Genomic DNA, 10020 nt, shown 5'->3' on the forward strand with positions numbered 1-10020 from the left:
AGTTTACAGCCGCCATGTTTGTTGTCTCCTTTAGCCTGTCATTGGCTAAAACGATGCTGTTGACATTTGCCATTTGTTTTGGCAAGGTGATTTGAAGGATGATTGGGACTTGTTGAAAAGCACGGGTAAGGCAACCCGTGCCCACCGCCCTCCATTCCCGCCTCCCCAGTGCCCAGTACTGCTGAGGTAGGGCACCGATTTGGCTGGCAGCAGGGCCTGACGTGATGCCTTCCATCCCCCACCTTTGGAGTGCTGCCAGGATGCCATCCTCTCTCTCAGCCCGTCGGGGACTGGATGGGACACATTACTGAATGTGCAGAATCATGACCCCCATAGCCACAGCTGTTGCCACACTACTGCTGACCCCGCAGGTGACCCTCCCCTGGTGACTGTCTGACTGGGATCTCTGGGGAGTTGGAGGAGAACCTGGCCCAAGGACATGAACCCATGGTGCTATTTCCCTGCTTCAAAATGTCCCTTTGACTGCCTCTCAATTGTCTGTCATTGCTGTGCCAAAGGACAGACACATGCATGCCAACTTGGACCTGGTGGTCACAGAGCTCGTTTCCCAGATTAACTTCACTAATGCCTGCCTAATGGTGAGATATTGGAGTTGGAACTTGGAATAGAGATAACTCAGGGATACCGATGACACAGGAAGTGGGGAAGAGGAGAGCAGGAATTCGCAGGCTTGCAGCACTCTTCTTTATAACGCCATTGATTTGGTTAGTGTGCCAACGCTCCTCCCACTCTGGGCAACCGCACAGATGCCAGCTCCAACCACCCCCGCCCCCCTCCCTCACGGACCCCCACCCTTATCCCGTCCCTGGTGGGGTTGCACACCTGGGCCCCATCGTTGTTGCTGTGCAGGAGGACTGGCGCTTGCTCGCCCCGCAGGCGCCCCTCCGCGTCTCACTCTGAAAACACCAGCGCTCAAGCAATCTCGTCATCCCTCCTACCTGTGCCCACGTCTAATCTCCGATCTCATCTCACGAGCACCTGTAAATAACAAACAATCAATAGGGTCTCAATAGCCGATATTTATCTGTCTGTCCGTGTTTATTGAGAGTGGGTGTCATTGATCGTTCTGCCCGTAGAGTCTGCGCGCAATGCTATTCGTTTTGATTGTTTTCTCCTGAATAGATCACTATAATGCTATTCAATTAGGTACATAAATAGATAAACAATATCGCCTTCTGTTCCCAGGTCTGCAAATGCACCCCAACCCCCTCTCATTGATCACCGTTGTTTTATGCATGCTATCGTTTAACTTAACCCTTAGGTTAAATGTTTTGTTTTTTAATAAAGGCAAATACACCAATAATATCCGTTGTCTACAACAAACATTTTTGTTCGCCCATTTTTCTGTTTCCTCTCTTTCACTCGTATTGCCTCCGTCTCAGTTTCTCTCTTTTTCTGGCTGTGTGAGCGCGAGCGCAGTGACAGATGGCGGGGCCCTCTTCCCTCGGGAAGACAATCTCTCCGAATGCGGGCGCATGTCAATCACCGGCTCTCATGTGATGGCTCTTGCCAGTGACGTGCCAACCATATGGCCTGGCATCATAGCTGGTATGTAACCCTGCCTAGTAGCGATGCCACACTGTCTCAGAGCGCGCGCGCGGATAGCACACTGAGCACCCTGCCGCACCTATAGGAGCGTTTGCTCGCGGTCCCAGAAGATGGTCTGAACTCACGCGCTTTCCACCCCTTCAAGAGCTCTCGCGGAGGTAAGTTGGAGTGTAAACAAATCGACGAGTGACCTTCCCAATATGGAAAGTAATTAATTTAATAAATCGAGATTAATAATGCAAGGATAATTCGTGACCGTTTTTTGGTGGATGTTTGTGCCTCCTTGTAAACGTCTGTTTTGAATTCACTCAGCTAAATGCCATTTTTGAACATTTGGATTATGGTGTAGCTATGGTTCTTCGTTTGGCACGATGTTATGCTCCATTTGTCCTTCAACTTTTAACAGCGCGGACCTCCATGGCTGTTAATTATAGGCTAGGAGTGCAATATAATATTCCATGCTTATTTTGTTCAGAAAAAAGCTATCCACAAAGACAAGCTCTAGTCTACAGCCTATCTCTGTGGACAATCGAGAAAATAGCGACAATCTTCCTCCTGAATTTAATTAATTTCAATTGTCAGACAGTATAAGGCATTCATTTGATTAGTGAAAAATACATGGAAACATGAGAAACAGAGAGCTTAATAGAAAGAGAGATACAGAGGGAGAGGGGAGGCGGAATTCTTCTTCACTGTCAGCTAATTATTTCTGCGTCTCATGGCTTAGAAGATTTATCGATGATTTTATCTGGGTGTTCATCTTGGAGAAAATGAAAGGGTGGGTGGGGCGTTATTGAAAGTGAATTACAGTAGGCTAATGCGGACATTATTTATTTGTGTTTGTGTAGTTTTATCATCCAGAATTATTCTTTCAACATGTTACATTCCAAATACATCGATAGCTCCCCTAAATCACGCAAGCACGGGCCATGCAAGAGGAGCTTATTGTTGCAATTTAAAAATACAAATCTGTTTTCTGAAATGCATATTTGATATATTTTTAAGGACTGCTAAAAGGATACAAGCAATTTCCATCTGTAAATGCAAACCTCTCCAACTAAAAGGGGTTTGGAATCGCTCAGTCGTGCATACTGAATTATGTGTGAAATATTTTTCTTGTAAGGTAGTCTACATGGTCTGTTAATTAAACGGTTTTTTTTTTTTTTTTAATTGAGCAAATCTCCTGAGCCTGAAATTTCCAAACGAGATTTTGCCTCTGGCACACCCTCGAGATAATTAGCTCCTGGTTGACTTTGGGTCCACACACATCACGTAGCCCAACCACAGTTCTCCAACCTACCAGAGATACAAGAGATTTACAGTGATTTAGGGTGACAATATGTTACTAGTTTGAGATGGTTTAAACTGTCCATCTATCATATCTTTGCACTGGCTATTTACATTCAAATACCATCTCGTTTCTCCTTTTCGGATAATGGATGCTATTTTCAAAAAGGCCCTGGCTCAATCAACTTCGTATTTTAGGATTAAAATAATTGGATGATATTCTAATTGGTGTTTGGGTAAGATATTTACAAATTAAATCGTTATTGAGTGCCATAATAACAATGTACATTATTATTATTATTATTATTATCATTATAATTATTTATTGCCAATCAAAATGGATCTTTGTGGATAATATTAACCCATGTTATCCTATAGTGCCCTCTGGTAGACTATAAGGCTGACTATAAGACAACAGCGGCTCTGCAGGTGTGGTAGAAGTCATCTCAATGTCACATTTTTACAAAAAATATGATAGCCTATTAATTCAAATAATTTCCGATATCCACACACATTATTTTGTTATCTTCTGACACGATGATCAACACCGAGGTAGAGACACTGTACATATCCTCTTGCCATGCTTTCTGTGGAGGTGGGTAGTGCGGTGGAGTAGTGCTGGAATGTAGCCAGGAGTATGTGGGCGTCGGGGGGGAGTGAAAGTAGGGGTACGTTGCTTCACAGCGCGCCCCACGGGATCTATAATGTGGCCTGTGCTGTTGAGACCCGCTGCGCGAGGGCAGGAGGGGGCACATGGACGACAGCAGGGAATTAAATAGGGGACCGGTTGGGCGATAGACCCGGGTGTTCACTGAAATGTTTCTGATGGCATGCTGTTATAGTTCCTCCCAAACACGTATCATTTCAGTCTTATTAGGCTATTCATGTCCTCTGCCTTTATCACGAAGAGATATTAATCCTAATTTGATTGAGTATTATGCCATTGTTGTTGAATGCATTTCATTACATTCTTGTTTTTTCTTTTAGCCCTTTTCTGATTTGAAATGTCCTCACTCCTCAGACAACTTCCTTTATCTCTTTCAGTGCCGCAATGTTGACTAGGCTGTTCAGTGACCCGTCGCTGCTTCCCGACATGCATAAGTATTCGGCCTGGGCAGAGGACAGCGAGAGCGAGGACTCGAAGACCAAGGATGATGAYGATCACTGCCGCGTGGYCGATGACGACATGGATGTCCCGGACCTGAGAAGCAGCCGGGCACATTCTGAGATCGGCGGTGAAGACGAGGACGACGACGAGGCGGATGAGGACGAAGGAGAGGACGGTGCAGAGGGGGACGGGCCCAAAAAACGGGGCCCTAAGAAGCGTAAAATGACACCTGCGCGTATCGAGCGKTCCAAGTTGCGTCGTCAGAAGGCAAACTCYCGGGAGAGGACGCGCATGCACGARCTGAACTCTGCGCTCGACAATCTGCGTAAAGTCGTGCCCTGTTACTCKAAAACGCAAAAGCTCTCCAAAATRGAGACTCTCCGTTTGGCCAAGAACTATATCTGGGCCCTCTCTGAGATCCTGCGCTCCGGGAAGAAGCCTGATCTTGTGTCCTACGTGCAGACGCTGTGTAAAGGACTGTCCCAACCCACGACCAACCTGGTTGCSGGTTGTCTGCAGCTCAACTCCCGAAACTTCCTAACGGAGCAGTGTCCGGAGGGGGGACGCTATCCCGGCTCCAACTCCTTCTCCATGCATCCMTACCCCTACCAGTGCTCCCGCCTCTCCAGCCCTCAGTATCAGTCTGGTTCCAACTCGCATCCCTTACGGACACAKGGSTACTGCTCAGCCTACGARTCYCTGTACGGTGGCAGTGGATCTCCAGAATACAACAGCCCAGAGTATGAGGGGCCCATCTCCCCTCCCGTGTGCATCAATGGCAACTTTTCTCTMAAGCACCAGGGCACTACGTCCCCCGAGGTAGCCGAGAAAYGCTARCATTACTCTATGCATTACTCCGGCCTGGCCYGCTCTCGCCCCACTGCTGGCCACATATACGGTTCTTCAGGMGTGCGGAGCAGCATCCACTCRGAAAACGTATCGCCTTACCACGACATGCACCTGCACCACGAAAGGGCCCCCGTCCCCGTATACGATGAACTCAATGCGTTTTTCCACAACTGAAACGGCAGTGATATTGCCATGCGTGGGAGTCTTCTTGCAATCAACAATCAATTAGTTGCCCACCTTTGGCAAGGAGCGTGCACGGTCACCCCCCAGCCCCTACCCTTAAACTTAGTCTCAAAGGACTATGACACCAGACACTGATCATTGCGGAAACAGCGTTTTATTTATTGTTTTTCTATGTCCTTTTATATAATTGTATTTATTTTGTTTCTATTCTGTGACGATGGGATGCTGTGAAAATGTTGCATTTGAAATGGAATGTGTACAGATTTGACGGTGATTGACGTATGGGTTATTATTGAAATTGCTAGATGAACAGAGTTAAAATGCAACCGCATAGCCGCATTTATAACATTGTAACAACCGATGATGCTGTAACTAATTTGGAAATAATAGCCTAATATGAAAATAGAGGATTAAATTAAGAAGCAAGCAGTGCACTTAAAAGCAAGCATGTCGCAGAGATAGGAAGATATATATTTTTAAATGTCGACAATTGGCAACAGCTATGTCAGAAAATTAAACATATTTCACATCTATGCAAGAAATAGCCTACGCCAAACGAGTATACAAGGACCAACTATAGGCTATATCTAAAATAGTATACATTAAATCATTAATTTAATACTTCTCAACAATATCATTTCATTGCTTCTCGGCCCCTATTCTGACTTGCCATAACACACACGGGGGGAATTGCTTGACGTCTATTTTTTCTATTGAGGGACATGGATTCAAGTCACCATAATGACACAGAGAATACAATTTTCGATCCCTAGAATACCACCAATGGATAAGGAAAAGCAAAGGAAAAGCAAACAATATTTGGCAGAGTAGGCCTATAAGGCTAAAGCCAACATTTTAAATGAATGATTCTAAAGAAGCAGATATGGGCTCAAGTCGTTCTAATGTAAACGATTCGATAGTGTTTACGTTCATTAGATTAGGCTACCTTTAATGGATTTGCACGTTTGCACTAAATTTGAGATGTCATTCAAATGCAATCGAAAATGGTTTAATGTAAGCCTTTATACATCTACTGGCCTTTATACATCTACAATCCTGTCAGTGACTGAACGGAGAATGGGATAGGCCGACAATAAAATATGCTAAACACAATATTTCATGTCATGCCACAGGAATAAATATGGCAAGTCAAGTAACTTTCTAATCCATCGAGCACATTGACTTGTTGAATGGGCCTATTTCTAAAAGTGTAAGGGCCAGGATTTAGCACTCAATTTCTAAATAGTCGAAGTTATATCAGAAGGTCGGTCGATATATTGCACTGAAATAACAGGATGATTATTGTTATTATTATTTACAAACCGTTTTATTTCATGCATAATTTTGTCTATACTGACTAATCAATGCAAATATTTCCACTAAGGGTCCCCAGAGTCGTCAACATGTGTTGCATTTTTCATTGAAAGTGAAAGTTAAAACTTTGTATTTAAACAGTGTGTGTGTGTGTGGTAAAATAAAACGATAATACATGAAATTGTGCTACATCATTTCATTTGAAACCTATATCCAAGTTGTTATTCTGTAAACGTTGTCCTTTCTCGTTGAAATTGAGAACCATTACATAATGTTAAAAAAAGTATCGTCTGGCTAGCTGGTTAAATGATCAGCATAATAATCAACTACGTAAGGACTGTATTATATTCTTCCTGTGATTATTCTTATCATTGGAAATGCTCTATGAAAAGATGATTCACTGTGGCCTGAAAAGGGATGGGTTCAATATCAAACATCCCCATATCGCTCTGCTTTCGGGAAGTGCGTTATGCTATTACAAGAAGTAGCATCACTTGACATGTGACTCTAACAGGTTCGGCGGGCTATATACAAAGGTTTAATATAGCAGTGTTATAAGCTATGGCAATATGTTGCAGTAAATCACATTCTTCAATTAAGCCCACAAAAAAAGTGTTGCAGAATGAGTTCGAAAACCATACTCGAAAGACTTCCACTGTGGGAGATGCTAACATTCCTAATGATTATGCATAGAGGCAAAACGGGAATTATAGTATCTATTCAACAGGCCAACACCATCTTTCCGGAACACAACTAACATATTACAAAGACAAACGTGTCAACAAAGAAGCCCTGCAATGGACTCTAATGAGTTGAACAGCAGGATCTGGACAGATTGGGAAACGGCCTCCGGATCTGCAGGCGAGCCAAAATCCCTAACAGTTACCAAAGGGCCCTGTCTGAAGCTTTCGGGGATTTCTAGGATGTTCAAATGATATGGCAGCGGTTATAAGCCTAACGAATTCCTTTGAAGAGAGGGACTGCTATGACAACTAACTTCTAGATCAAGGGTGTGCAACTTTGATGTGGGTGGGGCCACAAAACATCGGAACTCATCATGAGGGTCCGCAGTGGCTCGCGGGTCTGCGTACCCACATCCATACCCAGATGCAGTCAGTGCCGGTCCAATTCTTTTGGGGGCCCTCCCACCTTGCGAGCAATACATGTTAGCGGCCCCCTTCTTGACAGGTGGGTAGAAAATGTTTTGCTGTTGTTTTAAAGTAAGTTAGCTGCACTTCTACATATTCTTCCATGGGGTGATGACAAATGTGTGCAGTTTTGCAGTCTGATGATCAATGGTTACCCATCCCGGATCTAGATCATGAGTTTGTGTGTTTTTCGGGCTACTTTTTCGTTTGTACATACAAGCAGCCGTGCTCCTGCTCCCTTTGAGCGCATGCCAGAATATTCTTGGCATAAAAGGTAAACTTGACTCAAACGGACACAAGGATCACAATGCATGAGACAGAGACAAACGGGCGGTGTATATGAGATGATTTTTGAAACGCGGAAGAAATACAGAGACTATTCACTGACATTAAGTTAACGAAAATTGTAGCCCAAAAAAGCGCGAAACATAATGGATCCCAAACTAGCAAAGATATAATTTGTAATCAAAACACGGCATTGGAAAGAGGCTAAAATATTGCGGGCAGCAGAGGACCTTAATACAGCCCATGTAGTCCATATTGGAATGACAACCTTGACTTCAGGCTCATTGGCTCAATGGACATTGACAGTGACGGTCATGTATTTGCCATAGCGCATTTCTTCAACCCCACCTGTATTTCTCCACAGGTAGCCTACCCTGATGGACTAAGCAGGACATCATAACTCGTCATAACATCCATAACTCTCACACACGCACACATACACACACCGAGAGAGAGAGAAAAACACTTTTCTGAGTGCGATGTTTACTCTTCATTTGATATTGTTTATTTCACTTTTGTTTATTATCTATTTCACTTGCTTTGACAATGTTAACATATGTTTCACATGCCACTAAAGCCCGTTGAATTGAATTGAATTCAGAGCGAGAGAGAATTCAGCAGAAATAGCCTCCGTGTACAACGTAAAACACCAAATAATGCACGCAGAGCAGAATTAGGCCGATACCCGCTAATTATCAAAATCCAGAAAAGAGACGTTAAATTGTACAAATTTCTTGCCTTGCATATGGAATTCAATGTGTTTTCTCGTCAGCTATTAGGATAAAGATTTATGAGATTCCCAAAACTTCCATAACAAAGCCATCACCTGCAGAGCGATGAACCTGGAGAAGAGTCCCCTAAGCAAGCTGGTCCTGGAGCTCTGTTCACAAACACAAACACACCCCACAGAGCCCCAGGACAGCAACACAATTAGACCCAATCATGAGAAAACAAAAATATAATTATTTGACACATTGGAAAGAATTAACAAAAAAAACTGAGCAAACTAGAATGACATTTGGGCCTAAACAGAGAGTTCACAGTGGCAGAATACCTGACCACTGTGACTGACCCAAACTTAAGGAAAGCTTTGACTATGTACAGACTCAGTGAGCATAGCCTTGCTATTGAAAAAGGCCGCTGTAGGGATCCCTGGCTCTCAAGAGAAGACAGGCTATGTGCACACTGCCCACAAAATAAGGTGGAAACTGAGCTGCACTTCCTAACCTCCTGTCAAATGTATGACCATATTAGAGACACATATTTCCCTCAATACAGAGATACACAAAGAATTCGAAAACAAACCCAATAATGATAAACTCACATATCTATTGGGTCACCGCAGCAAGATTTGTGACCTGTTGCCACAAGAAAAGGGCAACCAGTGAAGAACCAACACCATTGTAAATACAACCCATATTTATGTTTATATATTTTCCCTTTTGTACTTGAACTATTTGCAGATAATGTGACATTTGAAATGTCTTTATTCTTTTTGAACTTTTGTGAGTGTAATGTTTACAGTAAATTTGTATTGTTTATTTCACTTTTGTTTATTATCTAGTTCACTTGCTTTGGCAATGTTAACATATGTTTCCCGTGCCAATAAAGCCCTTGAATTGAATTGAGAGAGAGAGATTTCCATTGTGCTTGACTTTTATCATTTATTTTGCCAGGCGTAGCTAATTCTCTACGTCACAGTTACAGGTTTTTACTTTAATCAAAAGTGTATTGTGTGATTGTAATTCCCTTGATGCAAAACTTTTTTCGTCAGATTTTTGTTTGTCTGAAAATACAGTAGGCTTATTGTTTCAACTGAAATGATTTGTTTTTTAATGAATCTCTACACTAACCTTATTTGATTTGACACTTTTTTTTAAATTATATGGTGCATTCTTATGAGCAAAATGTTGGGATTTTGAGTAAAATGCACTGAATGAACGTGTCTATGAATGTGCAAACACTTTTCAAAATTGACTATCAACTAGTTGAATGGCCTCCCGCACGGTCTAATGCTTTTGATATTGATGACTGCACTCAAATATTTATACATTTTAGTTTATAGCATAACAACAGTAAAACATTCATATTCCTAAATACATATATTTTTAAATTCACATGTCTCCATCACTAGATAAGAGCCTACTATCTCTCAAGATTTCATGGAGCATATAAGACATCGACTCAATTCACTGAGGGGATTACTTCCTGACTATCAACTATAATTAAAAACACATTGACATGTGCTGCAATGTAAATATCGGAACGAGAAAATAA

General features: G+C 42.6%; 1 pseudogene; it reads left to right on the plus strand.

The window, feature by feature from the left end:
• Positions 1-1527: 1527 nt before the first annotated feature.
• On the plus strand, positions 1528-5412 carry LOC112068723 (neurogenic differentiation factor 2-like; annotated as a pseudogene).
• Positions 5413-10020: the final 4608 nt, after the last annotated feature.

Source organism: Salvelinus sp. IW2-2015, unplaced genomic scaffold, assembly GCF_002910315.2.
Source record: "Salvelinus sp. IW2-2015 unplaced genomic scaffold, ASM291031v2 Un_scaffold659, whole genome shotgun sequence".
Classification (NCBI taxonomy): domain Eukaryota; kingdom Metazoa; phylum Chordata; class Actinopteri; order Salmoniformes; family Salmonidae; genus Salvelinus; species Salvelinus sp. IW2-2015.